Raw genomic sequence first — 15910 nt, forward strand, 5'->3', positions numbered from 1 at the left:
GGACTTCATCAAAATTAAGACTTTTTATGCTTTAACAGACACCATCAAGAAAACGTAAGGACAACCCACCCAATGGGAGAAATATTTGCAAATCCTGTATCTGAAGGACTTGTATCCAGACTGTATAAAAAATTCTTATAACTCAATAGTTTAAAAAACATGAATAACCCAAGTTAAAAATGGGCAGCTCTTTCCCAGCTGGAACCATGGAGGGTGCAGAAGAGAAGAAAAAGAAGGTTCCTGCTGTGCCAGAAACCCTTAAGAAGAAGCAAAAGAATTTTGCAGAGCTTAGGATCAAGCGCCTGGGAAAGAAGTTTGCCCAAAAGATGCTTCGAAAGGCAAGGAGGGAGCTTATCTATGAAGAAGCTAATCACTATTACAAGGAATACAGGCGGATGTACAGAACAGAAATTCGAATGGCTAGGATGGCAAGAAAAGTCGGCAACTTCTATGTACCTGCAGAACCCAAGTTGGCATTTGTCATCAGGATCAGAGGTGTCAATGGTGTGAGCCCAAAGGTTCGAAAAGTGTTGCAGCTTCTTAGCCTCCATCAGATCTTCAGTGGCACCTTTGTGAAGCTCAATGGCATCTTTATGAATTCTCAGAATGTTAATGAACATGCTGAGAATTGTGGAGCCGTACATCGCGGGGGGGGGGGGCACCCAAACCTGAAGTCAGTAAGTGAGCTGACCTACAAGCGTGGTTATGGCAAACTCAACAGAAGCGAAGTGCCCTGACAGGTGACGCCTTGGTGGCTCCATCTCTCGGCAAGTATGGTACCATCTGCAGGAAGGATCTGATTCATGAGATCTATACCATTGGAAAACATTTCAAAGAAGCAGACAACTTGCTGTGGTCCTTTAAATTGTCTCCTCCACGAAGCAGAATGAAGAAAAAGACCGCCCATTTGGTAGAAGGTGGAGATGCTGGCAACAGGGAAGACCAGATCAACAGGCTTATTAGAAGGATGAACTAAAGTATCTGCCAGGATTATTTTTGTAATCTGGTCAGTTAATAAACAGTGACTGCTTTCAAATTGGAAAATAAAAATAAATTAAAATGGGCAAAGGATCTGAATAGACCTTTCTCCAAAAAATGGCTAATAACCTCATGAAAACGTGCTCAGTGTCATTATCCGTCAGGGAAACGCCAGTCAAACCGCAGTGAGATGGCACTTCACATCCTGTCAAAAAGTAGATAATCACAGGGGCTTCCCCGGTGGCGCAGTGGTTGAGAGTCCGCCTGCCGACGCAGGGGACGCCGGTTCGTGCCCCGGTCCGGGAGGATCCCACATGCTGCGGAGTGGCTGGGCCCCTGAGCCATGGCCGCTGAGCCTGCGCGTCCGGAGCCTGTGCTCCGCAATGGGAGAGGCCACACGGTGAGAGGCCCGTGTACCGCAAAAAAAAAAAAAAAAAAAGTAGATAATCACAACTGTAGTGGAGAAAATGGAACCCACATACATTGCAGGTGGCAATGTAGAATGTTGCGTCTGCTGTGGGAAACACTCTGGCAGTTCTTCAAAAGGTTAAATGTAGACTTACCATAGGATGCAGCAATTCTAATCCTAAGAATATACCTGAGAGAAATAAAAACATACGTCCACACAAAAACCCGTACACAGATGTTTATGGCAGCATTATTCATAATAGCCAAAAAATGGAAACAACCCAAATGTCCATCAGCTGATGAATGGATAAATAAAATGTGGTATATCCACGTCATGTAATATTATTTGACAATGAAAAGGAATGAACTTTTCCTATATAGCACTGATACATACTGTAAACTGGAGGAACCTTGAGAACATTATGTTAAGTGAAAAGAGCCAGTCACAAAAGGCCACATATTGTATAATTTCACTTACATGAAATATCCAGAATGGGCAAATCTAGAAAGATAGGAAAGAGACTAGTGATTGACCGGGGAATTTCCTGGCGGTCCAGTGGTCAGGACTCTGCGCTTTCACTGCCAGGGCCCGGGTTTCATCCCTGGTTGGGGAACTAAGATCCCGCAAACCACGCGGCGTGGCCAAACAACAACAACAAAAATGATTAGTGATTGACCAGGGGTGGGAGGTGGGGGGAAAATGGAAAGTGACTACTAGTGGGTGTGAAATTTCCTTTTGGGGTTGATGAAAATGAAAAATTGATTGTGATGATGGTTGCACAACCCTGTGAATACACTAAAGCCCATTGAATTGTATACTTTAAATGAGTGAATGATATTTCTATAAAGCTGTTAAAAAAGAAAATAAAAGTATACCGCGTGAGAATGTTTAAACAGTGGAAAGATACTACTTAATTTTTAAACGGTATCCCGCTTTACTCAAATGTGAAGGATGAGTGTTTTGCCAGGATTTCCGTTTTTTGATGTTGAAGTTGCCTTTACTAGGATGGAGTCAGATCCTCTTTGTGTTCATCTGAGAGCACTCAGGGCTTGGTCCCAAGTTCTCTGCTTTGTTACTTTAGTGTGATTCTTTTTTTTTAACATCTTTATTGCAGTATAATTGCTTTACAATGGTGTGTTAGTTTCTGTTTTATAACAAAGTGAATCAGTTATACATATACATATGTTCCCATATCTCGTCCCTCTTGCGTCTCCCTCCCTCCCACCCTCCCTATCCCACCCCTCTAGGTGGTCACAAAGCACCGAGCTGATCTCCCTGTGCTATGCGGCTGCTTCCCACTAGCTATCTATTTTACGTTTGGTAGTGTATATATGTCCATGCCACTCTCTCGCTTTGTCACAGCTTACCCTTCCCCCTCCCCATATCCTCAAGTCCTTTCTCTAGTAGGTCTGTGTCTTTATTCCTGTCTTACCCCTAGGTTCTTCATGACCTTTTTTTTTTTTCCTTAGGAGAACAGTATGGAGGTTCCTTAAAAAACTAAAAATAGAACTACCATACGACCCAGCAATCCCATTACTGGGCATATACCCTGAGAAAACCATAATTCAAAAAGATTCATGTACCAAAATGTTCATTGCAGCTCTATTTACAATAGCCAGGACATGGAAGCAACCTAAGTGTCCATCATCGGATGAATGGATAAAGAAGATGTGGCACATATATACAATGGAATATTACTCAACCATAAAAAGAAACAAAATTGAGATATTTGTAGTGAGGTGGATGGACCTAGAGTCTGTCATACAGAGTGAAGTAAGTCAGAAAGACAAAAACAAATACCGTACGCTAACACATATATATGGAATCTAGTGCGATTCTTCTAATCCTTTGTTTCCCATTAATTCCTGAGTCTACTGCTATGACTTAACCTCATACACTGGGTTGGATGTTTTTAAGTCTAGAGTCCTAGTCACTGTGAGATGAAACCAGGGCTTTAAGGAAGATTTTGGGATTCTTAGAATGACAAGAGTTCAAATAAGGACAATGGAATCAAAGCAGAATAACAAGTAGCCAGCAAGTCCTGCTCTACTAGGTGAAGTACTCCTAAGAAGGGGGCAATTTAAATACCAGCTGGATTTCAGAGTTGTCCACTTCAAACTGAGATTTCCAGAGCTCCTGAAGCATGAGGACTTCCCTTAAAGTTAGGTAGAAATAGAATGTGAAAGTTTAAGATCAAGACCTTTTAGGATCTAGATTTTTATTTGAGTTCTGCCTTGTTAATTGCACAAAACTTCAACATAATCAAATATATCGAGTTTGAATGATATTCTAGTTACTAAAATGGAATTTTTAGTTACTAAAGAGTAAAACTGTCCTGCAATTTTGAGGTAGCAAAGTCTGTAACACCTGATACATCTGTTGATGTCTTTGTCAACACCTTCTCATACCCAGATTTCCAGGTAGATCAACAATTTCTGGATTACAGAAATTTACATAATTGAAAAGAAAAGAAAAAGTAGAGGGGAGAAATCAAAAGCATCCAGCTGAGATAAAAGATAAATAGGGAATGGAAAACAAAGGAAATAAAGAATAAAGAGACAAGTTTAGGGAAAAAATAGCAAAAGAATAGCAAAGGATAAGCAGTGGAGTAGAAACTGAGAGAATCAGATTCTAGGACCAGCTCTGCTATTAGTAAATTGTGTTGTCTTGGGCAAATCACTCTCCTTCCCTTCTTCCAGCTTTACTGGCCCATATAATTAGATACTTGTCTTCCTTTGGGTCAAATGACTAAGCATGAGTTCTAAGCATAAAACAATGAGATTTGTTTTCCTTTACAGTTTATAAAACCAGTCTCCTTACTCTATAATTGGGCTATTTTATGAAAACACTCTGAAAAAAAAAAAAACTTAAAAAAAAGTAAATTTGCCAAGTCACTGACAGGTTCTATTCTCGTGATGGCTTCCTGAGCCCAGTCACTGAAATTTATCTTTCACTTTCAGGTTCCTGCATGACCTCATGCCGATTCAGCAACACATAGCAATGGTAAGAATTCCCTCCTACCAGTCTCCTGAACGAGAAGAGTTTTGATAACCAGTAACCTTAGAGACATAACTGTAATGTATAATCCAGGTCATTTCCCCTGGGCTCTTTCTGTGCCCTTCTGCAGCACTTCATCTTTAAAAAAAAAAAAAAAAGGCCCTTTAGGAACTTTTTTTTAAAAAAAAATTATTTATTTATTTATTTTTATTTTTGGCTGTGTCGGGTGTTTGTTGCTGTGCACGGGCTTTTCTCTGGTTGTGGCGAGCAGGGGCTACTCTTCCTTGCGGTGCGTGGGCTTCTCATTGGGTGGCTTCTCTTGTTGCAGAGCACAGGCTGTAGGCACGCGGGCTTCAGTAGTTGTGGCGGTCGGGCTCAGTAGTTGTGGCTCGCAGGCTCAGTAGCTGTGGCGCACAGGCTTAGTTGCTCCGCGGCATGTGGAATCTTCCCAGACCAGGGCTCGAACCTGTGTCCCTTGCATTGGCAGGTGGATTCTTAACCACTGCGCCACCGGGGAAGCCCCCCCTCTAGGAACTTTAAAGATTTCTTTATAATGTGGTTATGGCATTTGAAATCATCTCAAATGTAAATTGAACAGCAATACAGTATTACTTTGGGAAAATCTGAATCTTAGACTATTTTAACAGAAATGCAGTTAATTATTACTTTCATATATGCACAGAGACTTCAACGAGTTGTTGATGTCTGACTTTCTTTAATAAATGGATCATTTGTAATGAACCTGATTTTAAAGCAAATGAATAATCAAGTGCTTTAAAAAGTTGTTCTAGATTATATTTGAGGTAAATAACAAGTTAAGAGCACATAGTGGGACTTCCCTATGAAAAGAAGACTGTCTTTTGGGGTCAAAAGAAAACCATGAGAGTGTTTCACAGTGTAGTTTCCCAGTAGCGCTGGCAGGGTGGGGTGCATTTGGAGCGCTCAGTAAGTCCCAGTGTATACGCCTGCATCTCCTCGTACATGTGTACTCACCAGAAGGCAGTCTCTCCCTGCCGGGCCTTTCCCTAATGGATTTCCATTTCTATCCATCGGGGACTTAGATGCCGCCTAGCAATTAGTCCTAATCAGGCAGCAGGAGTTTCCTAAGGGGACTGCCAGCTAGCCTAATTGCTGGCAGCTGTGGGGCTGCTCAGCGCGCAGCTTCGGGGCACGGGCTGTTAACCCCCAGTGTCCCGGGCTCCACAAAGATGCTTGACCTAGCAAAATTCCTGCTGTGTGTGGCATGTGTTGGGACCAATGGCTTATCTTTATTTTGGAAAACTGTGCTGAGAAGCTTGGAGTACTTTATCTCCAAAGATACTTTAGGATAAGGAGTGAACTATACAACCCTGCTCTATAGCAGAAATTCATAGAGGAACTGAAACAGGATTAAAAAAAAAAAGCTCTATCATGGAAATTCTCAAAAATTCACGGAAGTGGAATAGTATAATAAGCCCATACATCCATCAAACAATTCTCTACATACTGCCATTCTTTTTAATCTATTCCCCACCTCTGTTTGTTTTGTTTTTTTTTTCTTTTTTACCGGAGTATTTTAAAGCAACTCTCAGACTTCATTTCACTTATAAGTGCTTTAGTGTATGATTCTAATATAAATATATATATTTAAGTGTAACCACAAAACTATTACTACCCTCAACAAAATAGCTAATAATTCCTTAATATCACCCAGTACCTAGGCAGGCTCCTATTTCCACAGCGCGTCAAAACTGCGTTTGGGTTTGTGTGAATCAAGGATCTAGTCGAGGTAGTTGTGACTGAGGCGACCATTTGCTGGAGAGAGTTTCATGCTCTACGTTCGGCAGATTGTACCCTCAAGGTGTTCTTTTATGTGTTCCCCATATTTTCTGTAAATCCACAGGAAAATCTAGAAGCTTCATGAGAATTAGGTTTGGGGTTTTTCCCAAGAATATTTTATAAGTGGTGCTATGAACTTTCTTTTGCTTCTTACTCAGGAGGCACAAATGTCTAACTGTCCAGTTTCAGTGATGTTAAAATTGATCAGTGAGTTCAAATGTTGTCAATCTGATGCATCCGTTACAAAGTTCCCCCATTAACTTTACCTGATAGTTTTAGCAGACATTTATAATCATTGCCTAGAATGATTGTTTCATAAGGGGTTACTAAGTGGTAGCATTCTAATGTTTTCATTCCTTTGGCATGTATTAGCCATGATCCTTGTAGAAAAGAATTTCCCCCTCGTGTTTGTAAAGGCAAGATAAATACTTGATTCCCTTCCTTTTTTTTTTTTTTTTTTTAAATATTTATTTATTCGGCTGTGCCGGGTCTTAGTCGCAGAATGCGGGATCTCCATTGTCGTGAGTGGGATCTTTAGTTGTGGCATGCGGGCTCTTAGTTGCAGCACTCGGGATCTAGTTCCCTGATCAGGAATCGAACCGAGGCTCCCTGCATTGGGAGCGCAGAGTCTTAACTGCTGGACCACCAGGGAAGTCCCTGACTCCTTTCCTTTATATCACATTGATTCCCGAAGCCACCTCATAATGTAACTATGAAAAAAAAATTTTGAGTATTATTATGAACTCATGGATTTTTATATGTATGATGTGTTTCAATCCAATGTAGTCCTAGCTTTTTTAATGTTAAAATTATCCCAGATTTAATCAGTGGTGCTTTTCAAATTTATTCTGTAACCTTTTGACTTGTCTTTATTAGTCTTTGAAATTTTTCTGCCCTATGCCTGGAATAACAGTTTTCCAAGGAGCCCTGGTTTCTCTTAGTAAACTGGGCATGATGGGTGTTCCTTGCTAATGGATTCTCGTTGCTTGTAGTCCAACGCACTATGTTTAAAACAACAGAATGAACCTGTATTAAATTCAGGTTTGTATTAGTCTCCTGCAGATGTTTATACATCTGTACTCATCTTAAACTTCCTCCTTCCTGTCCCCAAGGAACACGTGTCTAAAATAAGCTTTTGGTATCTCTAGTTCCAGGACAAACTGTCAATCCCCTCCTCACTCGGCTCCTTCTTCATCTAACCCCCCTATCAGTGAATCAGAGATGGCCACCATTGCTTCCCTGTCCCCTATCTTCTCTCCCAAACTAGACTGAAAGCTTTCTGAAAGCAAGAATGTTTCCTACTCATTTTGGAAGCTTCCATAATGCTGAGCACAGAGTAGGTTTTCAGTAAACTTTTGCACTGAGCTGTGAATTGTCACAGGTCCCAATCTGTGCCGCTAATTCCGTGGCAACATTCTTTTCTCTGCTCTACATCAGTCTCTCATCCAGGGACCTTTTTTTTTTTTCCTCCAACACGAAAGAAGCATCATTCCACAGCCATTTTATAAAGATGGAATAAAATAAAACTCTGTAATTGATTCTGTTCCAAAGAAGCCATGCATTAAGGAAGAAAAACCGTGCCTTGAGGAGCTGTCGGCTTCATTACCTGCTCCGCAGCAAGCCACTTGGGAGGGCCGTCAGACTTTGCGGAAAGGCGCCAGTTAATGACCTCCACCCGCCCTGAAGCACACTCCAGCCCCACACCTCCACGGTGCTGACAGAAGCCACTGGGGGAAATCTTTGCTCAGTTCCTTGATATTTCAGAAACGGCATACCATTAACGATTTCTCATGTTTTCTAACTCCATATTTAAGGAAGATTATTTCATAGAGCCAAATAAGATGACCCCAAGATAAACCATCTGTATACTCAGATAGTCACTGGACACTAACTATGGATGTGCTGTGTGGGTCTTAGCAGTGGGGTGACCTCAGGAGGAGCAGGTAAAAATAGTACCCACTCCTCCACCCCAGAGAGGCTTGGACCCCCTAGATAGGAGCTCCAGAATTAACCCCCATTGCTATTTCTTCATTGAGTTTCTAATCACATGCTTCATCCATTGTACTGTGAATTTTTTTTCTAGCTTAATTAGTAGGTGGAGTCTTTATGTAATGTGGATATTGTATGCTAAGGACAGACAACCCAATTAGCTTAAGAAAAGAGGGAATTCATGGAGTCTCACAGTTGGGAGTCCAGGAGTAGCTCTAAACTGTGGCACAAGTGCATCCAGGGACCCAAGCAATTGCGTCGAAACTTGTCTGCATTTACCTTTCACTTCTTATTTCTGTTTGTCTTGGTTTGCTCCTTCTGGAGTTAGGTTTTCCTTGTGTAGCCAAAAACATTGATGGCAACAGGAAACTTCAAAACCCACAGCTGAGGTATGTTTTTCTGTAGCTCCAAAGCTTAAAAGACTCTAATTAGCCGACTTGATTCAAATGTCTGAGGAATGATGGGACCAAAGAATGGGGGTCCTGAACAACTCAACCTATTACATATATCAACCCTTTCAGTATATATGTGACCTTTCTAAGCCTCAGTTTTCCCACCTGTAAAATGGAATCATCATAATCATAATCATACCCATCGATTGTAATTAGATAATTCATGTAAAATGCTTAGCATACTTCCTGGCATATAACAACCCCTGTATTAATGTTGGCTCTTATTATTTTTTTAATCATTATATGCTTTTCCTAGATGGTCATCTTTTATTTATTTATTTATTTTAAAGTATTTATTTATGTGGCTGCATTGGGTCTTCGTTGCAGTGCACGGGCGGGCTCTAGAGCACGCAGGCTTAGTTGCCCCGCGACATGTGGGATCTTAGTTCCCCGACCAGGGATCGAACCCGCGTGCACTGCGTTGGAAGGCAGAGTCTTAACCACTGGACCACCGGGGAAGCCCCTAGATAGTCATCTTTTAATGTTATTTATGGTATCTCCCACTGAACGGAAGCTTAAATTCTTTTCTGTCCAAATCTAAAAATATTTTCTTTATGGTTTGTGGGTGGTGTCATGCAGGAGCTAGCCTTCCCTGTACCCCCATATTACAAAAATATCCTCCTGAACTTTCTTCTGGTATTTTTGTAATTTTCTTTTTAATGTTTAAATCTTTACTTCATGAACCTAATATAATGTTATATGTCACTTATACCTCAATTTTTTAAAAAGAGGAGGGAGGGACTTCCCTAGTGGTCCAGTGGCTAAGACTCTGAGCTCCCAATGCAGGGGGTCTGGGTTCAATCCCTGGTCAGGGAACTAGATGCCCCATGCCACAGCTAAGAGTTTGCATGCCGCTACTAAAGAGATTCTGCATGCCGCAACTAAAGATCCCGTGTGCCACGGCTAAGACCCGGCGCAGCCAAATAAGTAAATAAATATAAATTTAAAAAAATAAAAAGAGGAGGGAAAAAAATTCTTCTTTCACCACTAATTTGAAATTTCATCTTTATCTGGTGCTAAGTTCCTACTATGAACTGACTTGTTTCTAATTTATTCTGCTTGATTCTTTATTTCTTTCTACGCCAGTTTTAATTGTCGTAGTTTTATGGTAAATTATTATACTTAGGAGGGCAAGTCTCCCCTGCCATCATTCTTCTTTTTGAAAATGTATTTGGCTGTTCTCCCACTCTCTGCTGTTCCAAATAAACTTTAGAATCAGCTTATAAAGGCACAATTAAAAATTCATTTGGATTTTATTTAAAATTGCATCGAATTTATGGAACTATTTGGAAAGAATTAGTATCTTTATAATAACGAGTCTTACTATCTAGACATCAAAATAAATCTCCATTTTTTCAGGTATTCTTCATGTTCTTGAGTAAGTTTAAGAGCGTTCCTTTACAGGAACATAAGTAACCTATTTACTGTTATGCTTATTCCTAAATACTTTGTGTTTTGTGTTTTTTGTGGGTTTTGTTTTTGTTTTGTTTTTGCTACTGAATAGAATTCTTTTCCATTAAATTTTCTAATTTATGTTATTATTGTCATGGCTATTAATGTTTGTGTTTCACTTATAATTGGTTATCCTACTGTGCTCTTTTTATCTGAAAGTCTTAGTTTTCAGTGGATTTTCGTAGGTTTTGTAAGTGGCCAATCATGTCGTCTGTCAATAATGATAAGGAGGTCACTCCCTTCTGTAAATTTCCTCCCCTCTCCTTGTTTTACCACATTGGTTGTGTCCTGCAGTGAAACAGTGGCAGTAGTTATGATACAGCATTTCTGTCTTGTTCCTGGCCCCATCTTTTCACCTTTAAGTACGGCATTTGTGTTTACTTCTTTATCAAAGTGAAGAAACTTTTTCTATTTCTAGGTTACTAAGTGTTTTTCAGGACTGGTTGTTGCAGCTATTGAAATACTTCTGTTTTTCTGCTTTTCTTTAATAATACAGTGAATTACATTGGTAGTAGATTTCACAGTTTTATGTCTCCCTGAATACTAATCTTTTTTATTTTTATTTTTCATTGAAGTAAAATTGACATACAATGTTGTATAGTGATTCAACATTTATATACATTACAAAGTGATCACCACGATAAGCTGGTTACTATCTGTCACCATTTAAAGTTGCTACAGTATTACTGACAACGTCCTTTCCTATTCTGTATGTTGCAGCCCCTATTTTGCCCATCCCTCCACTCCACTCCTCTCTGGCATCCACTAGTTTGTTCTCGGTATCTGTGATTCTGTTTCTGTTCTGTTTTGTTCATTTGTTTTATTTTATCTTTTTAGATTCCACATGTAAGTGAAATCATATGATACTTACTAATCTTTTAATTGATTGCTGGATTTGATTTCCTAATATTTTATTTGGCACTTTTGCATCTATGTTTATATTTTTCCTTTTTGTATCTTTGGCCAAATTCTTTTTAAATTAATTAATTTATTTATTTTTTACTTTATTGGGTCTTTGTTGCTGTGTGCGGGCTTTCTCTAGTTGCGGCGAGCGGGGGCCACTCTTCGTTGTGGTGCGTGAGCTTCTCGTTGCAGTAGCTTCTCTTGTTGCTGAGCATGGGCTCTAGGCATGCGGGCTTCAGTAGATGTGGCTCATAGGCTCTAGAGCACAGGCTCAGTAGCTGTGGCGCACGGGCTTAGTTGCTCCACAGCACGTGGGATCTTCCCAGACCAGGGCTCGAACCCATGTCCCCTGCATTGGCAGGCGGATTCTTAACCACTGTGCCACCAGGGAAGTCCATGGCCAAATTTTTGATCAAGGTTATGCTAGCCTTGTAGAATGAATTAAAATTCTTTCTGTTTGTTTTTTGTTTTTTTGGCTACTATCTGGAACAGTTGAATAACAAAAAAAAATTATACTATCTATAAATAACTCTTTGGAAGATTTGATACAGTTTACCCATTATAACATGAAAATGACTTGGAGTATTTTGGGGAGATAAATCTGTGACCACATTTTCCTTTTTTTTTTATACTTATTAGTTTATTCATGTTTTCCTAAAAATTTTGAAACAAGCATATCTATATTTTCAAATTTATTGATACAAAGTTGCAATAGATTTCTTTTCCTTATTTACTTGATCTTTTTTTTAAAAAATATTTAATGTCTCTACTTGTCATTGCCTTGTCAAATTTTAATATTTCTAGCAGTTTTTGCTTTATGATTTTAAAGCTATGTTGCTCAGTTCATAAAGAATCACTATAGTTGTATCTTCTTAATGAATATCTTTTATTAATATATCTATTTTTAGCCCCATTAATGCTTTTGCAAGTCCTGCTTCCTTTGTTTTACCTTGTCTCTCCATCTCTGTATTTTCAGCCCTCTTGTGGAATTTTATTTTGGATGTGCTTCTTATAAAAAGCATGTCACTTTTAAAAATGCAATCTAGGATTTTTTGTATCTTAATAGAATTTAGTCTATTTAATTTTTTACTTAGCCTATTTAAATTTTTAATGATCCTTGATATGACTGGTCTGATTTTTAATATCTTCATGTTTTCTATTTCAGTATATGTCCTGTAAAATTAAAAAATTTTTAATGATCCTTGACGTGGCTGACCTAATTTTTAATATCTTCATGTTTTCTATTTATCTTGCTTTTTATAGTTTTGCATTTTTCCCCCCGCCTTTTGCTGCATTGATCTAATTTTCTTCATTCCCTTGCCCCCTCAGTTTAGTAATTCTACTTCATTTTGTTATTCTACTGGCTATATTGGTTTAGCTTGTATTTGTAGTGAAAGAGAAAAACACTGTATACCAATAAGGACTTAAATTCTCTTAAGCAAAATGATGACTACAATGGCAGTAGCATTAACAAAACTATCTAAATCTTCTAAATCCACGTCACTTGTCTGACATCATCTAAAACAAAGTTCCTAATTTTAAGGTTCTCCAAATTGACTTCCTCCTTTTGATTCTCTTGCTGCCCACTTATTTGAACTCTGCTGCCTTTCTTAATGCCTCTTCCCGCACATTGCCCGTGACGTTCTATATTTGGCTGCTGTTCTTAGAAATGGAATTCTCTTGTCATCTGTCTTATCACTTAGCTTCCTCCATTGCTGACACAGTCTCTATTCACTCAAACTTAAAAGTGGAAAGCATAAATAGTTTCAAAAATTCATTCATTTGGGACTACCCTGGTGGTGCAGTGGTTAAGAATCCGCCTGCCAATGCAGGGGACACAGGTTCGACCCCTAGCCTGGGAAGATCCCACAAGCTGTGGAGCAACTAAGCCTGTGTGCCACAACTACTGAGCCTGCGCTCTAGAGCCCTCAAGCCACAACTACTGAGCCCATGTGCCGCAACAACCGAGCCCATGCACCACAACTACTGAGCCCACGTGCTGCAGCTACTGAGGCCCGCATGCCTAGAGCCCGTGCTCCACAACAAGAGAAGCCACCACGAGAAGCCTGCGCACCTCAGTGAAGAGTAACTCCTGCTCACCACAACTAGAGAAAGCCAGCCCGCGGCAACGAAGACCCAACACAGCCAAAAACAATAGAGTAAATAGAAATTAAAAAAAAAAAATGTGGGGGCTTCCCTGGTGGCGCAGTGGTTGAGAGTCCACCTGCCAATGCAGGGGACATGGGTTCGTGCCCCGGTCCGGGAGGATCGTGCATGCCGCGGAGTGGCTGGGCCCGTGAGCCATGGCCGCTGGGCCTGCGCGTCCAGAGCCTGTGCTCCGCAACGGGAGAGGCCACAATGGTGAGAGGCCCGCGTACAGCAAAAAAAAATAAAAAAATTTGGACTTCCTCGGTGGCGCAGTGGTTAAGGATCCGCCTGCCAATGCAGGGGACATAGGTTCAATTTCTAGTCCAGGAAGATCCCACATGCCATGGAGCAACTAAGCTTGTGCTCCACAAGTACTGAGCCTGAGCTCTAGAGCCCACGAGCCACAACTACTGAGCCCACGTGCCACAACTACTGAAGCCTACGTGCCTAGAGCACGTGCTCCGCAACAAGAGAAGCCACCGCAATGAGAAGCCCGCAAACCGCAACGAAGAGCAGCCCCCGCTCGCTGCAACTAGAGAAAGCCTGCACACAGGAACGAAGACCCAACGCAGCCAAAAATAAAATTCATTCATTCAACTAATACTGAATTTAAGTACAACAGTAAACAGATGAAGGTGGGGTGGGCAGTAAACAGATAATAGCAAATACATAAACAAATAGGTATATAATACAAGGTCAGATGGTGACAAGTGCTATGAGGAACAGTAAAGAAGAGAGAGATGATAGGTGATGATGAAATTGCTGTTTTAGGTAAGGTGGTTAGGGAAGGCATCTCTGAGGAGATGACATTTCAGCAGAACAGACATTCTGGAAGAGGCAAAACTCTGGTGACCATAAAAAGATCAGTACTTGCCAGGGATTTGGGAAGAGAGAGGGAAGGATGAATACACAGAACAACGGGGATTTTTAGGGCAGTGAAACTATTCTGTATGATACTGCAATGGTGGATACGTGTCATTATACGTTTGTCCAAACTCATAGAATGCACATCACAAAGAGTGAACCTAATGTAAACTACGGACTGAACCTAATGTGAACTACGGACTTCAGTTAAAACTTAACTGTAGACTTTGGTTATATATTAATAATTATAAATCTTGGCTCATCAATTATAGCAAAAATAGAAAAAAGAAAAGGAAGCGGGAAGTATTATGCATCTTCTGTTAGGTTCAGAACCAGCAAAAGCAAGCTCACTCAGGGACTTCCCTGGTTTTCCAGTGGCTAAGACTCCACATTCCCAGTGCAGGGTGCCCAGGTTTAATCCCTGGTCAGGGAACTAGATCCCACATGCATGCCACAACTAAGAAGTCCTCATGCTGCCATGAAGATCCTACGTACCACAAGTAAGACCCAGCGCAGCCTAGATAAATAAATATTTTTTTAAAAAAGGAAAAAAAAGCAAGCTGACTCAGGTAAACGTGGAAAAGACTGGAGAACTGCCCCAACCAATGCTTAGAACTTCCCAAGAGCTGAGTAGAAAGAGGAGGTGCCATTACTCCAGTCTGACTTGGTGGTTTATCCTCTGGCCTCTTTTAAAGATCAGCTTCAGATCCTTCAAATCATTGCCTAAACAAGGCCACTTTTTTGTTGTTGTTTTTTGTTTCTAAAAGCAACCTCTTAGAAATCAAGATCTTCCACGCAGACCAACACCTTCATCTGTAATTCACATGTGCTGTCCCAGGCCTTGGAGTGGCACCTGAGACTCAGATATCCTGCTCTTTATGGAGAAAGTGATCACTCATGATAGGCAGGCCAGGCTCTTACTTGCCTTACTTTTTGGTAGTTTATCACAAATAAACATCCCCCAAATTCCTGCTGATGTCAAATCTGAAAACATTATAGATATAGTGGCTTTGGGGCTGTATTAGTTTTTCAAAGACTATAAATTACTTACAATTCCAGGGTCTAAATAAAATGGATTTGTTACATCACTGCATAAAAAATAAATTCATGATATTTATTCCTTTAGGTTTAACATATCAAGCCATACAAGCAGAGCACATTTTAAATGAATTGTAATTTATTATTCCCACTGTTTGAAAAACACATTCTTGCTACACATAGTCTTTGCTTGAGGTCTCTGTGCACGCACACACTATCAGGTCTTTACTTTGGGATTACCATAATGCTTCCGGGGATAAGGCTGTAGGCTCTTGCTGTGACTGAACCAGCTGGTTTCTAAAGGCCAGTGGGCGGGTTAGGCCGTGTGCAGTAGCACAAATTACCTTGATTAAGAGTCTTTATAAATTAATAGGAAAAACACTAAAACTCAATCGAAAAATGAGCCTAGTGTGTAAACAGACAATTCTCAGAAAGTACACAAATCACTTAAAAAATCATTAAAAATGATCAGCCTAACTGGCTATCCAGCAATGCAAGTCAAAATACTATGGAACATCATTTTTAGTCAATTAAAGATAATCATCAGTATTGGGGAGAGTGAAATTAAATTTTTAAGCACTATAGTAGAAGGGAAAGTCAGTACAAATGTGAACAGCAGTTTGGAAATCCATTTTTAGATTCTTAAAATCCATATCCTTTGATCTGGAAATTCCCCTTCTCAGACTATCTCCAAAAAATTTCTTTAATTATAGAAAATCATATATAAAAATGATCAAGTTATTATTTATAATAGCAAATATAATTTAAAAAACATTATTTAAAAATAAAATAAGTAAGTTAAAATATATTCATATAATCAGATATTATGCAACCATTTAAAGTGATGTTTTTTAGCTATTTT

General features: G+C 39.9%; 1 pseudogene; it reads left to right on the forward strand.

The window, feature by feature from the left end:
* The first annotated feature begins 206 nt into the window (after positions 1–206).
* Positions 207–1020, forward strand: LOC132524056 (large ribosomal subunit protein uL30-like; annotated as a pseudogene).
* The last annotated feature ends 14890 nt before the right edge of the window (positions 1021–15910 follow it).

The sequence above is a fragment of the Lagenorhynchus albirostris genome, chromosome 8, assembly GCF_949774975.1.
Source record: "Lagenorhynchus albirostris chromosome 8, mLagAlb1.1, whole genome shotgun sequence".
Classification (NCBI taxonomy): domain Eukaryota; kingdom Metazoa; phylum Chordata; class Mammalia; order Artiodactyla; family Delphinidae; genus Lagenorhynchus; species Lagenorhynchus albirostris.